The sequence below is a fragment of the Gorilla gorilla genome, chromosome 10 (genome assembly GCF_029281585.2).
Source record: "Gorilla gorilla gorilla isolate KB3781 chromosome 10, NHGRI_mGorGor1-v2.1_pri, whole genome shotgun sequence".
Lineage (NCBI taxonomy): Eukaryota > Metazoa > Chordata > Mammalia > Primates > Hominidae > Gorilla > Gorilla gorilla.
In genome coordinates this window covers 31,729,516-31,746,546 of record NC_073234.2, presented here as the reverse complement: position 1 = coordinate 31,746,546, position 17,031 = coordinate 31,729,516, and the positions used below count along the sequence as shown (strand labels likewise).

General features: G+C 38.1%; 1 protein-coding gene across 7 annotated transcripts in view; it reads right to left on the bottom strand.

Annotated features, from left to right (window-relative positions):
- MGST1 (microsomal glutathione S-transferase 1) overlaps positions 1-17,031 on the bottom strand; it is a 115,747-nt gene that overhangs the window by 31,195 nt on the left and 67,521 nt on the right. For 3 of the 7 annotated variants that reach the window (XM_063693833.1, XM_004052830.5, XM_063693832.1), the window contains exon 1: positions 4,446-4,569. The exons of 1 other annotated variant lie outside the window; for it this stretch is intronic. The gene's annotated coding sequence lies outside the window, so the exon portion shown is untranslated. Of the gene's footprint in view, positions 1-4,257; positions 4,571-17,031 lie in introns of those variants that run through there. 3 more of the 7 variants (XM_055358744.2, XM_004052824.4, XM_004052825.4) reach the window with 3 other exon arrangements.

Sequence of the window (17,031 nt, the reverse complement as noted above, 5' to 3'; positions counted from 1 at the left end):
ATAACTATACCCATTTCACAAAAGAAGAAAAAGGGAATTAGAGTTGTTAAGCTGCCAAGCTGGGACACGAACACCCCATACGGTTACTACACTATACTCTCTCTTTCAAGAGGCTTGATTATTTCTGCTCTCAACTCTTTAATTCTGCTTAATTCTAATTCAATTGACATTAAGTGAATGCCTACTCTGTGGCTGGCACAAGTAGGCACCCCTTATATCTGTCATCTTCTTTCTTTTTCCAGTTATGTGGTGAGGTATTATCATTCCCATTTTGCAGATAAAGAAATCAAAGCTACCTAAGTAACCCCTATTTTTGTTTCCTTTTCTTTTCTTTTTTTGAGATGGAGTCTCACTCTGTCACCCAGGCTGGAGTGCAGTGGTGCAATCTTGGCTCACTGCAACCTCTGCCTCCTGGGTTCAAGCCATCCTCCTGCCTCAGCCTCCCGAGTAGCTGGGATTACAGGTGCCCGCCACCACACCTGGCTAATTTTTGTATTTTTAGTAAAGACGAGGTTTCACCATATTTGTCAGGCTGGTCTTAAACTCCTGACCTCAGGTGATCCACCCGCCTCAGCCTCCCAAACTGCTAGGATTACAGGCATGAGCCACCATGCCTTGCCCCCCCATTTTTGTTTTCTTAGACTAAAAATATACAGCTTGGATTTAGGCAAATGGAAACTACATGTGCAAGGTTTTTTAAAAATCCCCTAGATAGCAAACTAGTCAACCTCCATAAGTCTCTAGTCTTGAAAGCATAGTATGTTAGATTAGCTCTCAGTGCAAGATAATATTTTCGGTAACATTTAACGTGTCTGCTTTTGTTCTAGTATTGAAGGGGTGAAAGTCATGAATAAACTGCACTATCCTTCAGAGTGTAGGTAAAGTAATTAGCTTAATAAAGGATCCCTAAGTCCCAGGCCTCTGTACAAAGGTGTGAAGAAATACAGCAAGCATGTGAAGTTTTTTAAAATTAAGGTAAGTTTATCAAATAGAAAGTTGCTACTTAACAACAATTTTAAAACTAAAACATTCTCTATAGGCCTCTACTAATGTTCCCAGAATGAAATTTATGTATTGATGGAACAAAAGTCCAGAGAACTTTTTTTTTCCCCCTCATTGAAAATCAGTATTGATAGAGTAGAGAAAAAAATGGCAGCCTCCCAGGACTGTTGGTAGGAAAGTACACAAAGAAGTCAGTGGCTGGGAAAAAGGGCAATGGGAGGCCTTTTCTTTAAAAATGAACAACACACTGTGCACTTCACACAGAGTTTCTCAATCACGAAGAATGTGGCTTAACTCCTCAAGTCTGTGGGTTTGGGAGACTGGCCAGCACCAAGCCTCTGACACACACCTGATGAGTCAATGAACCATCTCTCCAGGGTAACATCTTCCCCTTCACAGGTACCCAAGAGCCAGGTAATGAGCAGTTAAGGTAAGAACATTAAGAAATAGTAGTTGTTTATAGCATGGATTAAGGCAATGCTGTTGTAAACTTTTTTTCCCCCAAAGCTGATTTATCAATCAATTGCCATGAGTTTGCTGCACAAAACTGCAGCCATTATCATGTTTGGCTCTGCAGCCACAACAAAATTACTGAAAGCCTTTTACCAGGAAAGGTTGTCAGGAGGGAGAAGAGTGGTCCTGTATGATAATAAATAACAGGATGAAATGTTAAGTGGTTTGAGGATTCAAGGAATGAAGGAGAAATAATCTAAGAAAAGTATGCAGGGAAAAACACTAATTTGGTTATGAATTATAGAAAATATTTACAATGATCAATCATGTTTGCACAGTGGTTTGTTTGCTCATTATATTCTCCATTCATTGGCCAGCATGGTAATAAGTATCTCAGCCTCTCTTGCCAGAGACCAGAGCTCTGTCCCCTAATGTGGAGGTGACTTCTTCATAAGAGGACATGGGGTAGAGTGTCAAGTATTCAAAACTGGAACTAGATTGGCATTCGGGTGGATCTCGACCCTGCCACTTAATAAGTATAACTTAACTTCTCTGGGACCTCTTCACCTTACCTGTGAAAGGAGTTGAATAAGAACTCCCATTTCACTGGATTCTTGTGAGCCTTAGCTGAATAAAGTTAGAAAAGCGGGGGCCGAGCGCGGTGGCTCATGCCTGTAATCCCAGCACTTTGGGAGCCAGAGGCGGGCAGATCACGAGGTCAGGAGATCGAGACCATCCTGGCTAACATGGTAAAACCCCGTCTCTATTAAAAATACAAAAAATTAGCCGGGCGTGGTGGCGGGCGCCTGTAGTCCCAGCTACTCGGGAGGCTGAGGCAGGAGAATGGCGTGAACCCGGGAGGCGGAGCTTGCAGTGAGCTGAGATCGTGCCACTGCACTCCAGCCTGGGTGACAGTGAGAGACTCCGTCTCAAAAAAAAAAACAAAAAAAAAAGCTCTGGGACCTGTTAAATGCTGTGTGTTTGGTAAATAAAAAACTTCCGACTTTGGCGCTGTTCTAGGCACTGAGGATTTTAGAATTTTCAAAAAGCTTTTGCATATTTTATCTCACTTGACCCGAAAAACCCTGAGGTAGAGCAAATAATATTTTTTTCTACCTTTAGTATATAAGGAAATTAAGGCCCAGAAAAGTAGTGAGTAATATGACCCAAATTCACAGTGGAGAGACCAAGACTGCAACTTAGTTTTCTCAAGTGTTTACCTCTGGGCTACCCACCATCAAGGCTAAGAATTCTCAATAGCTCTGGTCTTCTGGAGGCCTTTCCTTGTCAAATCTCATTCCTGTTTTCTACCCCTCCCTCAAAACTCCCGTACTATGTAGCAGCGAATAATCTTCACTTCTCAGTTGAGGAACGCCCTTTCCCTTTACAGGCTTTTGGCCAAAATGAGCAAAGTTCTCTTCTCAGGATAAGGTGGCCGGCCTTTCTGCATCAATATTGTGAAACACATGAATAATCTGGGCACGCATCCCCAGGGCCATGACTCTGCAATTTTGTACCTTCTAAAACTAACAAACACTACACATGAGATAAAGAAAAAAGATAATTCGGTGGCCATGTTGCGGATACGTTAATCTGGAACTCTAGATGAATTCTAGCATTTCCTGAAGGCATCGTGGTGGCTGCAGACTCAGCCCACTATGTGGTCTCATGCAAAGTGGGGTTCAGAGCCCAGAGGCTGCAGGTGAAATGCTGGTGCCTCTCGGGAGAGTGGTGGGGTAAGGCCTTTCTCTGTGCTGACCTGACCTCCTTTTCCAATCTCAGGGATTCATAGACACCACTCTAAAACAAACCCGTAGAAAAATTTTACTTGTCTGCCAGAGAGGGTAATATCCAAATTTGGACTGATTTGTCTTTTTTTTTTTTTTTTAATTACCAAAGATAATCGCACACATAGCCCTCTTATTTTGGAAACAGCAGAGGACAAAAAAGTCCAGTACTATCCTAAGGCCAAGAAAAGCATATGCAAAAGGTAGGTGTAGGCTGGGACTCACAGCAGGCTGGGACCCCAGGAAAACTGGGCTTTAAGGATTGCTCACTGGAGGCCTGGGTGCCACACAGCAATGCTTGCGGGCACCCACTCAGCACTCACTGGGTAAGAAATTAGGGAGAAGAAATAGGGGAATATAAACGCGGAGCTCAGACTGCCACATTTCAAGAGAAGCAGAGAGACTAGAAGATTTACATGCACTCCTCTCCCCTCTGTCCCAAGCCAGCTAGAGCAATATATGAGACCTTAATTCCCTAAAAAGAGGGTTCCCTTCTCCTTTTCTCCTTCCACATGGCTTCCTCCTCCAGACTGGGGAAGTGGGGCACAGGTGAGAACCCTCCCAAGGGGCTCACCCTTAGCTCTCTTGTCACTGGCTATAATATCACACAAAAATATTATCATCTAACCCACATCCTCTTGTTTCGATAGCTAGCACTATTAGCAGTAGTATTATTTAGTATTATTTTAAAACTTGCTGATGTTTCTCCTATCAAAGTGAACTCAGAAGAGCAAATCCTGCCTTACAATAGGCATAAAGGCCACTATGCCCATGAAACCTGAGACACCGCAGGCTTTTGCACTCTTGGGGAGAACAGCAGTCGTTCAAACTACAGGCATTTCCTCCATTACTACAACTTGCACGTGCCTTTTCCTCCTTCCCCAGAGTTCAAGGGACCCTTTCAAACAGGAGGCTACTTTGACTTGAAAAGGCAAAGTTTGGAAATCATCACTCAAGCATGAAAAGACTGACTCTCTCGTTTCGTTCTTGGAGTTTGAGAAATGGGAAAACTTACCCACACGGGGACAGAAATACAATTCCCTTTCAAAAGCGATCGATTGAAAAGCTAAGTTTAGCTGCTAAGTGGAGCCAAGCACTTCCAGCTGGCAGAGACCCCCCCAAGTCTTCCATCTGCCACCCACCCTGGCCCTCCCTGCCTGCCACCCTCTGCATGCCGTCCCCTTCTCCCCTCCCAGTACGCACGGTGAGGCCGAGGAGGAGGAAGCAGCAAGCCTGTCCCGCCGCCGGGTCGCGCGCAATGCAGGGACTGTGGCCGCGCGGGCCGGACGCAGGCACCGCCCCTCTCCAGTTAATCTTCTATTAATTAGCCCTCCCACGTTTAAAGCCCGACCCCAACCTCGCCAAACCCCTCCTCTAAATCACCTGATTTACCCGCCCAGAGTAACCATCGCCTGCTGATTCCCTTTGAGCCCTTCTATTTGGCGCCTTTAGAAACTCTGGTTCCTGAAATGCCAACTCCCCTAATCAGTGGGAAGGGGGACAGTAGCCATTGTCTAGGAACTCTGAATCCTCGAACATTTCAGGATTGGGAGAGGGGAAGGAAGGGGAAGGCTGTTAACTTTTAGTTACCTGCAAACGATGAAAAAGATCACGCAGAGTTTTGGAAGTTGTTTTTAAAAACTTCGTAGAAAGTTAAAATCTCCAGGGTAGAACTAATTAGCAGGCATTGACAATATTACCTTCCCTTAGACTTCACCTGCCCTGCGCTGGTGGCAAGGCCTCCTTAAAAGGCTGACAATGACAGAATGTAACCCTCAGTAAAGATCACTTACGGTGTTCCAAATTCATGATACCAGACAATTTGCTTTGTCACGATGTCCCCTCCTGTTCAGGGTCCAGAATGAAATTGGAGGCAATTGTACTGGATCAGCTCATTACACAATCAGCTTAGTGTGTTTTTTTACAGGGAGGTTTAGAGGAACATTTAGGGAAGCCGTAGATATTTAGCCTACCATCACTATCTAGATTAGGGATACTTCCAAGCTTCCTAGTCCTCATAGTCCCCACAATATTTATGGATCTATCTTTCATGGGTTTATACGACAAATGCTTAAGGATTTCTATTTTCAATCTATATTATTTCTCTCCTAGTGCTCTATCTCAGACACTCACCACCTGTTGCAAGGTCTACTTCCTTTTTTTGCTCTTAATTTACTCCTTTAGGCTTTAAAGGATATCCCTAGGACTAACTTTCTAGGATTTGATGGACAAGTTCATGTTCTATTAAAGAAAGAAATAACTACCAGTTTGCTCTAGGAACAGAAATTAATCCAAGGAAGGTCTGAGAATGATTTCTATATAAGCATAACAGTAGGAGTTTTGTAAAGTCTAGCATCAGAAGGCATCTGTTCTTCACTTTTATGTCTGTATCTTTTCAAAACTCTACTTATTCACCTATCTTTTTAAAGTATACTAGAATCTGTCTGTAACATTAACTGGAATAGGATAGAATTTGAGATGACATAAATCTATTCTGAATTCTCTCCGAAAGAGTTTGGTATTATAAGAAATTAAGACTCTCTTCATTTATTATAAGGTGATACAGGCCAAATCTTATGGATAACATGGCAGAAAAAGGAAGAGGAGAGCTAGTGTTTAGAAAATTTGGTCTACAGAATGCTAGTTGAATGGTTATAACATTTTTTTTTTTTTTTTTTTTTTGAGACAGAGTCTGCCTGTGTAGCCCAGGCTAGAGTGCAGTGGCACGATCTCAGCTCACTGCAAGCTCCGCCTCCCGGGTTCACACCATTCTCCTGCCTCAGCATCCCGAGTAGCTGGGATTACAGGCGCCTGCCATCATGCCCGGCTAATTTTTTTGTATTTCTAGTATAGATGGGGTTTCTCTGTGTTAGCCAGGATGGTCTCGATCTCCTGACCTCGTGATCCACCTGCCTCAGCCTCCCAAAGTGTTGGGATTACAGGCGTGAGCCACTGCATCCAGCTGGTTCTAACATTTTTTTAAAAAAGAAAGTAGCACTTGACTCATCTAATGCTCTAAATATAGAATATGTTCAAACTATTAATTGATCAATGAATAAATACTGAGTTCCTACTATCACTAAATCACGAACAATTATTGCCTGTTACATACATATATATATATGTGTGTGTGTGTTTGTGTGTATCAGGCAATATTATATATATATACATACAGATATATATATATGACACTGTATTGGGTAGAATATCAGCACTTGGTTTAATTGAATAAACATTTATTAAATGAATGCAATGTACTTGGTTTGATGCTAAAATCTAAAACTAAGATAAATAACGTCAAAGAGTTGTCCTCCAGGATTTTACAATCTAGTAAACACAAAGGCCAAAAAGGTAAAAAGTTGCCATTAAGCTTGTGGAAGGAAAGTTTCCATTTAGAAATAAGAATGACATTTGAGGTGTGAACTAGGGTGGTAACAGGTAAAAGTTGCAAAATAATTGACACTTTTTATTCATCTTTGTTATAAGCTCTTAAATGATTGAGAAAGAGAAAGAGTTGTTATTCAGCTTAGTTTTGTCTGGGTAAAAGAATGGATTCAGCTTTTCAACCCTTCCTCTCACCACCATTTAAATTCTAGAATACCATCTTTTAGAGAAACTCAATCCAAGCCTCAGAACAAGTAATTCCCTAGTAAATATTAAAACAGTTTAAAAGGTCATTGATTTGGGGTGAGGAGAGCAAAGGTCATTCATCTGAAAAAGGAATTACCACAATAAAGAAAAAAAAAAGCAGACTGTTCAGGGGATCAAATTAGAAATATCTGGAAGAGCAAAGCATTGGAAGTCCAGTAATACCTTTGTCTGTTTTTAAAACAGACAAAGTAAAAATGTCAGAAAGAATTGCCATCACCCTCTGTTAAGGCTTGCTGTAAATAGGAAGAAAACAGGTGCCTATCACTCCCCTCAATTATATTGGGGCCTTTGTTTTTTCCTAAATCCACAGAACAGGTGCCCTGCCACAATCTGAAACCTACTGGGGGATTTCAGTGAACTTGCATAAGAATATGTTTTAAGGTCAAGAGAGCAAAAAGTGAAACAAAAATAAGCAATATTCTGAACACTTAAGGATTATTTTAGAGTTATAATACATTTTAAACATGTATACTAGATTGTTTATTTCTCCCAATAACCCTATAAGGGAGTTCTTATTTTTCCTATTTTTTAGACAGACACTCTGAGATACACAGCAGCTTGAAAGCTGTGCTAACTTCTGAAATAAACTCTTAAGCTAATATTGTCAAGAGGCAAAAGTAGCCACGATGAAAGGAACAGAACTAAAAAATGATAAAAATTATTGAAGCTAATCAAGAGAGTATAGTAAGGGTATAAAGATAGACAAATAGGTCAAAAGAATAGAATAGAATCCAGAAATAGAACTATATTTAATTGGTCAATTGATTTTCAACAAGGTGCCAAGACAATTCACTGAAGAAAGGAAAGCTTTCAACAAAAGGGGCTGGAACCACTGAATAGCCACATGGTAAAAAAATTGAACTTTGACCCTTAACTGACATCATACACAAAAATTAATTCAAGCTGAATCACAGACCTCAAGGCTAATACTATAAAGCCTCTGCAAGAAAACCTCGATTATCTTCATGACCTTGGGGTCGGAAAAGATGTTTTAGGCAGGAAACAAAAAATTATCTATAAAACAAAAGAAAAAACTGATAAATTGAACTTCATCGAAAGACATTATTAAGAAAATAAATAGGAAAGCCAGAGACTGAGAGAAAATATTCCCAATACCATGTATCTGACAAAGAACTTGTATGCAAAAGAACACCTATGACAATAATTGAGACAAAAGTAGAAAATTAAAAATAGAAAATGTTCAAAATATTTGAACACTCACAAAAGAAGATATATGAATGACTAAGAAGCACATGAAAAGGTATTCAATGTCATTAGTCTTCACAGATAGGCAAATCAAAACCACAACGATTTGCTTCTTCCCAAAAATTGCAAAGGCAAGAATTAAAGACAAACAAAATCAAACATTGGCAAAGCTGTGGAGCAAATGAAACCATCATACATTGCTAGTGAGGGTATAAAATGGAATCAAATAGTAAAACTGTCTCATAGTTTCTTATGAAATAAACATAGAACTGTTTTATAATCCAACAATTCTGCTTCTAAATAGAGTATTCACCCAAGAGAAATGAAAGCATATGGCCACCAAAAAGATTGTTCAAGAATGATTTTAATAGCTTTATTCATACTTACCAAAAACTGGAAAAACCATAATGTTCATCAGCAGAAGAGTGCAAAGACAAGTTGCGGTATATTCATACAAGGAAATGCTAACTACGTCACATAAAAAAGTAAGAAACTACTGATACACACAAAAATATCTAACTAAATTTCAACATTACACCAACCAAAAGAAACCAGACACAAAAGAGTATGATTTCATTTACATTAAATTAAAAAATAAACAAAACTAATGTATAATAATCAAAATGATAATAGTGGTTGTTTCTAATGGAGTGGGGGCAGTGATTAGCTGGAAAGGAGCATGGCTTAGTTTGCTCAGGCTGCTATAACAAAATACCTTAGACTGGGTAATTTATAAACAACAGAAAATTTATTTCTCCCAGTTCAGCAGGCTGGGAAGTCCAAGATCAAGGCACCGGCAGATTTGGTGTGTGCCAGGGCTGCTCTTTGCTTGTAAGATTGCTCCTTCCTGCTGCTTCCTCATATGATAGAGGGGGCAGGGGAGCTCCCTTCAACCTCTTTTATAAAGGTATTAATCCCATTCACAACAGCTCCACCTTCATGACTTAATCACTCCCCAGTAACTATACTTATATCAGATAAAATAGACTGCAAATTAAAAACAAACAGAGACAAAGAGGTCACTGTAAATTGATAAAGGGGTCAATTCAGCAAGATGAAACAATTATAAATATCTATGCACCCAACACTGGCACTCCTAAGCATATAAAACAAACATTAATAGATATAAATGGAGAGATAGACTGCAATGCAATAATAGTAGGGATTTCAACACCTGACTGTCATTAATGGACAGATCTTCCAGACAGAAAATCGACAAAGAAACATCAAAGTTAAACTATACTCTAGACTAAGTAGGTCTAACTGACATTTACGGAACATTTCACCCAATTGCTGGCAGAATACAGTCTTTTCATCAGCACATGAGTTCTCTAGAATAGACCATTTCTTAGACTACAAAACAAGTCTCAACAAATTCAAATAAGTAGAAATCATTCCTAGTATCTTTTCTGATCACAATGGAATAAAACTAGAAATCAATAACAAGAGGAACCTCAGAAAATACACAAACACATGAAACTTAAACAACATGTTCCTGGATGACCAATGGGTCATTGAAGTAATTGAGAAGGAAACAACAATTTCTTAAAACAAAGAAAATGGAAATACAACATAACGAAATCTATGGGATACAACAAAAGCAGAATGAAGAAAAAAGGTTTATAGCAATAAACATGTATATCAAAAAAGTAGAAAGACTTTAAATAACTTAATGATGCACCTCAAGGAACTAGAAAAGAAAACAAACCAAACCTCAATATAAGTAGAAGGAAAGAAATAAAGATCAGAGCTGAAATTCGCATGAAATTGAGACTACAAAAAACCACAGAAGATCAATACAATAAAAAGTTGGTTTTTTGAAAAGATAATCAACAAACCTTTAGCTAGACTAGGAAAAAAAGAGAGAAGACTCAAATAAATGAAATCAGAAACAAGTAGCGCACGCCTGTAATCCCACCACTGGGAAGACTGAAGTGGGAGGATCACTTGAGGCCAAGAGTTCAAGATCAGTCTGGGCAACATAGGGAGACCTCATCTCTACAAAAATAATAATAATAATAATATTAGCCAGGTGTGATGATGCTACATGGAGGGTGCTATGTGGAAGATCACAGGAGCCTAGGAGTTTTTGGCTACAGTGAGCTGTGATTGTGCCACTGCACTCCAGCCTGGGTGACAAGGTGAGACCCTGTGTTTGAAAAAAAAAAAAAAAAGAAAAGAAAGAAACAAAAAGGAGACACAACAACTGAGACTATGGAAATATAATGAATCACTAGAGACTATTATGAACAACTACATGCCAACAAATTGGAAAATCTAGAAGAAATGGGATAAATTCCTGGGCACATATAGCCTGTCACCATGGAGCCAGGAAGAAATAGAAAACTTCAACAAACCCCTAACGAGTAACAAGATTGATGCTATAATAAAAAGTCTCCCATCAAAGGGAAACCCAAGGCCTAATGGCTTCACTACTGAATGCTACCTGAACATTTAGAGAAGAACCAATTCTACTCAAATTCTTCAAAAATAAATAAATAAATACATAAATAAATAAGAGGGAATACTTTCAAACTAATTCCATGAGGCCAGGATTTCCCTGATGCCAAAAGCAGACAAGGAGACAAGAAAAGAAAACTACAGGCCAATATCACTGATGAACATAGAGGCAAAAATCTTCAACAAAATACTAGCAAACTAAATTCAACAACACACTAAAAAAGATAATTTGTCACAATCAAGTGGGATTCATCCAAGGGATGCAAGAATGGTTCAACATACACAAATCAATAAACATGACATATCATATTAATAGAACCAAGAATAAAAAAACATGTGATCATTTCAATAGATACTGGAAAAGCATTCAATAAAATTCAACATTACTTTATTTTATATATATGTGTGTATATATGTATACACATATATGTATGCATATATATGTGTATATATGTATACACATATGTGTATACATATATATTTTATATATATACACATATATGTATACATATATATTTTATATATATACACATATATGTATATATACATGCATGTATATATGTGTACATATGTATATGTATACATATGTGTACATATGTATATGTATACATATGTGTACATATGTATATGTATACATATGTGTACATATGTATATGTATACATATGTGTACATATGTATATGTATACATATGTGTACATATGTATGTATATGTACATATATACATATATACATGTATACATGTATATATGTATACATATATATATATATATAAAACCCTTAGACAAGTGTGTGGTGGCACATGCCTATAGTCTCAACTACTCAGGAGGCTGGGGTATGAGGATCCCTTGAGCACAGGGGTTCGAGGCACCAGCCTGGGCAATATAGTGAGACCCCCATCTCTAAAAAGCAAAACAAAGCAAACCCCTCAACAAACTGGGTATAGAAGGAACATACCTCAAAATAATAAAGCCCATATAAGATAAACCCACAGCTAGTATCATACTGAGCAGGGAAAAATTAAAATCCTTTCTTCTAAGATCTGGAACAAGACAAGGATGCCCACTATCACCACTTTTATTCCACATAATACTAGAAGTCCTGACCAGAGCAATTAGGCAAGAGAAAGAAAGAAAGAGCATCCAAACTGATTTCATCTTTACAAATTAATGAATGTATTAAATTATCACATATATACCTCAAAAATATGGACATTTATTGTGTATCATTGAAAAGTAACTTTTTTTTTTTTTGACAGAGTCTCACTCTGTCACCCAGGCTGGAGTGCAGTGGCGCAATCTTGGCTCACTGCAACCTCCGCCTCCCGGGTTCATGCCATTCTCCTGCCTCAGCCTCCCAAGTAGCTGGGACTACAGGCGCCTGTCACCACGCCCGGCTAGTTTTTTTGTATTTTTAGTACAGACGGGGTTTCACCGTGTTAGCCAGGATGGTCTCAATCTCCTGACCTCGTGATCTGCCTGCCTCGGCCTCCCAAAGTGCTGGGATTACAGGCATGAGCCACTGTGCCCGGCCAAAAAAAAGTAACATTTTTTAAAAATAAAAAAATTTTATAAACTTCATTGAAGTTAACAATAAAAGAATAATAAGATAATTACATAACTACCACAAGTAGTTCCACCTTAATATTAGATTGAAAATGTTGAAGGTAAATGTTGGTAAATATGTCATGAAAGAGTCTGTGAAATTCTAATTTATTTCTGTGTTTTTGTCTCTTCCAGGGAAACAATCGATTTTATTGTTTGTTTCCTTGTTTTTCCCAGAAGGCGGATAGTCTTAAATGCAATTGTGTACCAAGGATTAAGAAGGAGGTTATCCTTTTCGCTCAAGCAGTCAAGCAGCAATCTTCCCAGAATTCCCTGGCAAATGTTTCAGGCAACATGGAGACTAAATTATTTATTTGTTGGGTTAATATTGATTTTTCCAGGACATACCATTACACCGATTCATGGAGCTTACCAAAGGTCCAGGGAGGGCATCCTGCCACTCTAGTTCCAAAACTGTAGCTCTTTAAGTTGATTTAATCAATCTCTTTAGTATAGGTGATATATTGCTGGCTTTAAATACCAAATTCGCAGAAGCAAACTTGAAGATATGATTTCAAGTCAAGAAAATAAACACTATACACTACTTGCTAACATCTTCACAACTGCTTTCATTCTTTTGAACTCACATAAGCTTCCTGACAACAATTACCAGAATGGATTAATAAAAGTTATCATTTCTATCATGGAGTTTCTTTTAGAAAGTTTAGAGCCTTCCATGTGCTGCAAGACATCACTTGGTAAATCTTGCAGAATCTATTTTTTTCTTCCAAATCTGTTTAAAATTCTTCTTTTTCTCCATTTTGATTTAGTACCTTTAGATCTCTGCATTATGTTGTGTTTTGCAGGGAGCTATTGACTTCAGCTAAGGAACCGTGAACAGTAATTATTTTGCATGACTAAGGTCTGGTACACCATTGTCAGACAGGCACTTTACAGTACCACTAGTTTCAAAATTTAGAACAGAGCTGTCAAACAAGCAAATGCCTACACCAAAGACTTCTATTTTCAAGCTACAGGCATGAGTTCTATGATGTGCAATAATAGTGTGAATCTTTGTGTTCTTGGGAAAACTTCTGATTTGACAGTCCTGGAAACGAAAGCCTGTTACTTTCTAGAACAGATACATCAGTGGTAGCAACAGTACAAATTTTCAAGCAAGGCTAAAGTATGGCATAAGTGCTGGAAAGGCTCACTGAGATTATTAAGTGGTAAAGAGAATTGTTTTTATGATGAGCAGAGGACAACCTACCCCAAACTGAGAAATTCTGATTTGACTCACCTCAATTGGACATTTTTCCAACCACTTGCGAAAACTTTTATGGAGTTACCAATTTATAGTCAATTGACAATTTTTATCCTAGAAACATTATATATCTAATACCAGTGTTTCCCAACGTTTCACAAAGCCCAAGAGTGGAACACTCACACATTATTAATAGGCAGGGACATACATTTTATATGTTAAATGCCTTTTGTCTTTTCAGCACAGCCATATATGACCCACTCAGAAACACAAGGACAAACAATTTCTGTTTACAAAGTTGACCTCTTATCCTTTTACATTCTTATAACACTTCAATTTTTTTTCTAGTGTCCTCTCTTCTACTGATAATTCAATTCTCAAAATAACACTTGAGGATAAGTATTATCTTCCTTTCGTAGATAGAAAACTGAAGAACAGATGAAATGACCTTAAAATGTTATATGGCAATTAAGAAACAAAGGGAGGGTGGGAAGTATGACTGACTAGAAGGTGAGTGGGCCGAAATTCTGAGCCTTCACAGATGTCTCTATCTTTAAGTGTGAAAAAATTTTAAATATTTCCTTTTTATTGGCCTATGCAAGTCTTCAGAATGACTTCATAGTCATATATTTATTATTCCTGAATTATAAATCAGAATTCCAATTTAATCGGTAAAAAGACAAGTTTTGTCTTTCTGCTCATCAGCCACTCAGTCTGCTTTATAAGGTACTCCCTTCTTAGGTGAAACCCAAATAAGAAATACCAAATTGTCTAGAGTGAAAGTAATGCTTTTTCCAGGCTATAGTAGAATTAGGATAATTATCTCAGGTTTTTATCAGAGGACACCTTCTGAGTGACCATAGAAATATTACTATAGTTTCCTAACTGGATTCTGTAGTTTTAGCCTCTCTTTCTTCACCCTCCATTTCCACAGAGCCTCCCCAGGACTGTCTGTTTGGACTTTCTGAAGCACAGCTCTGAATAAGCCACTCCTCCACTAGAAACCCTTAGTGGCTCCCCTTGTCCGGAATTTAAGCAATTTAATGATTTCTGCCTAGTCTACCATTCCAATCTTATTTCTAGAAAATGCCATGTTGCAATAAAATTGAAGTATTCGTGAAATGGAATGGGCCTTCTACCTAGTTTGACAATGTCTGGGATGTCAAGATTTTGACTGTAAGAGCTGGGTAAGATTCACCTGCACTCAGTGTTAACAGTACCTGTTATGTCACTCAAGCTTCCCTCTTTGAAGAGAATGTGAAATATTTGTTGAGAATCACTAAGCAGACATCTTGAAAATAAACATTATTCCTTAGAATACATAAGGAAAATTCAAAATTTCTACCTATGAAAATCAGTAATTTGCAATCCCTGGCACCCTCAAAAGAAAGTGGCTACTGAAAATGAGAGAGTTTAGCCAGGTCTAGATAAGAGAGAAGGGAGATAAAAAGAGGAGATGGTTGCTGGAACAGAAACCTGGTGAGGCAGAGCCAGTGAGACTTCAGGAGCAGTTGGGGAAAGGGTTGAGACAGAGATGAGGTAGCTGGGGAGTAAGATGATCTTCAGAGGCAGAACAGATGTGACATCAGAAGAAGAACAGATGTGACTAAAGGAAGGAAGGATTTTTTGCACAAATTTATGAGGTATATGTAAAATTTTGTTAAATGTATATAATGCATAGTGATCAAAGCAGGGTATTTAAGGTGCCCATATCCCAAGCACAATATATTTTTTTAACTATGGTCACCCTATTCTGCTATCAAACACTGAATTTATATGTATGTTTGTACCCTTTAACTCACTTCTCTTTGTCCTCCACACTCACACCTCCCAGCCTCTCTTTTCTAACAGAGATTTTTATTAAGTTTTTAGACATAATGTCTAATATAAGCCTCCTCTCCTTTCCCCATACTGTCTTTAGTAAAGTATTCCACTCTCTGTAAAGTCTTAGGGAATTGATTTTCTTTTTATTGACCTAGGAAAGTCTAGTCTATTGGCCTAGGCGAATCATCAGAGTGTGGAGCTGGACTTCAACAGATGGGTTGAGAAGAGAGGGGTCCCTAAAGCACAGCCACATCTTGGTTAAACAACTAATGTACAATCAACATATAGCAGGTTTCGATCACAGTTCCAGTTTCTCCTTGGGAAGAAACTGGCAATCATTTGATTCAATAACTCAATAACTGGCAATAACTTGAGTCCAAGTGGATTTTTCTTCTGTGTGTTCTACTCTTTTTATGCCAACAAAACCTATGCTACATCTTACTACAGAACCAGTATTGGGAAGTCTCAATCTTTAATTGGAGATTTGCTCATAGAGCAGTCTGTTTATGGAAGTCTATATGTGACTTATATAGAAATGTTTTTCTTTTCAATATCATCTCTAAATGCTGACTGACTGTGAAAAATTATGCCCTCCCTGTCTGCCATCTTTTTGTAAGAGCAAAATCCTTTTCTTCTGTTCTCTTATTCAAAGAGGATTGGAAATATAAGGATAGAGTTTAAAGCTCCTATCCTGATTTAAAAAAAAATGAATTGCTTCTTGCTTCAAATGAGATCTGTAAATAGGGTGTGCCATGTTAACAGTGATGGGACTTTTCCTGTGAACACCATGAAGACTTGCTCCTTCACAATCCCTGTGAACAAGGGCTTAGGAAGGACAAAATAGGTATTATGGGGCCAGTAGAAAAATTATTGCTATCTTGACTGTATATGAAATTCATGATGAGGCAGAGAAAGCAGAATAGGTTGAGAGGATAAATGTGTGGAGGTAGTTAATTTACACATGTTCCACCTACTCCCATTGCCATACCTGTCCTCTGTCCTGGCCGAGAGTGTCTTCCTTCTCACATCAGTCTCTCTAAAATCCAGACAGCCTAACCCAGCTCCTACTGCTTCTTAATTCTGAAGCTCTCACTCAGTTAAAGGTGATGTCATTCTCTGCTGAACTTTTGTAGCAAATTATATTTACCTATTTTATGACATGTTTACTTTATCTTGTAATTTGATTACTTTTGTAATTTTAACACTCCTACTAGACCATCCTAACTCACTCTTGAATATAAACCATGGCCCTAAGTTTGCTGAAAAACTAAACATACACACACACACATATACATACATACATGAATATGTGTATATTTATGTATTCATATTCTTCCTTATCTCTATTTTTGAAAATGTTCATTATGATATGTATTATTTATATATGCAATGCAATAATAAATATATGTGATCAGAAATACAAATATTGTATTATGTCCTTTACCAACAGTACTTTAGGCCCTTTACTGCCAAGATCCTCTCAAGTGGTAACAACAAAACTTACAAATCTCTTACCACCTACGATTACTTGCTAGAAGAGATATCTCGGTCCTCATATTCTTATCACTGAAACACATTCTGCTAGTATTAGACCAAGGGGTTTTCAAACTATATTTTCCCATAGGATTCTGTGTTCAAATAAAATCTTAAAGATAACCTTAATATTTAAAATAATTTATAGTAATATGCAAGTCTTTCGGATGGTCTAAAATATTTAATGATTGGAGAAAATGAGTAATTCTTTGGTTAGGAAATCCCAGAAGCATCTCCACGAAATATTGGGGTTCATCTAGTCCAGCTCCCTCTTTTAACTGGAGAGGAAATTGAAGCAGAGAGAGGCTA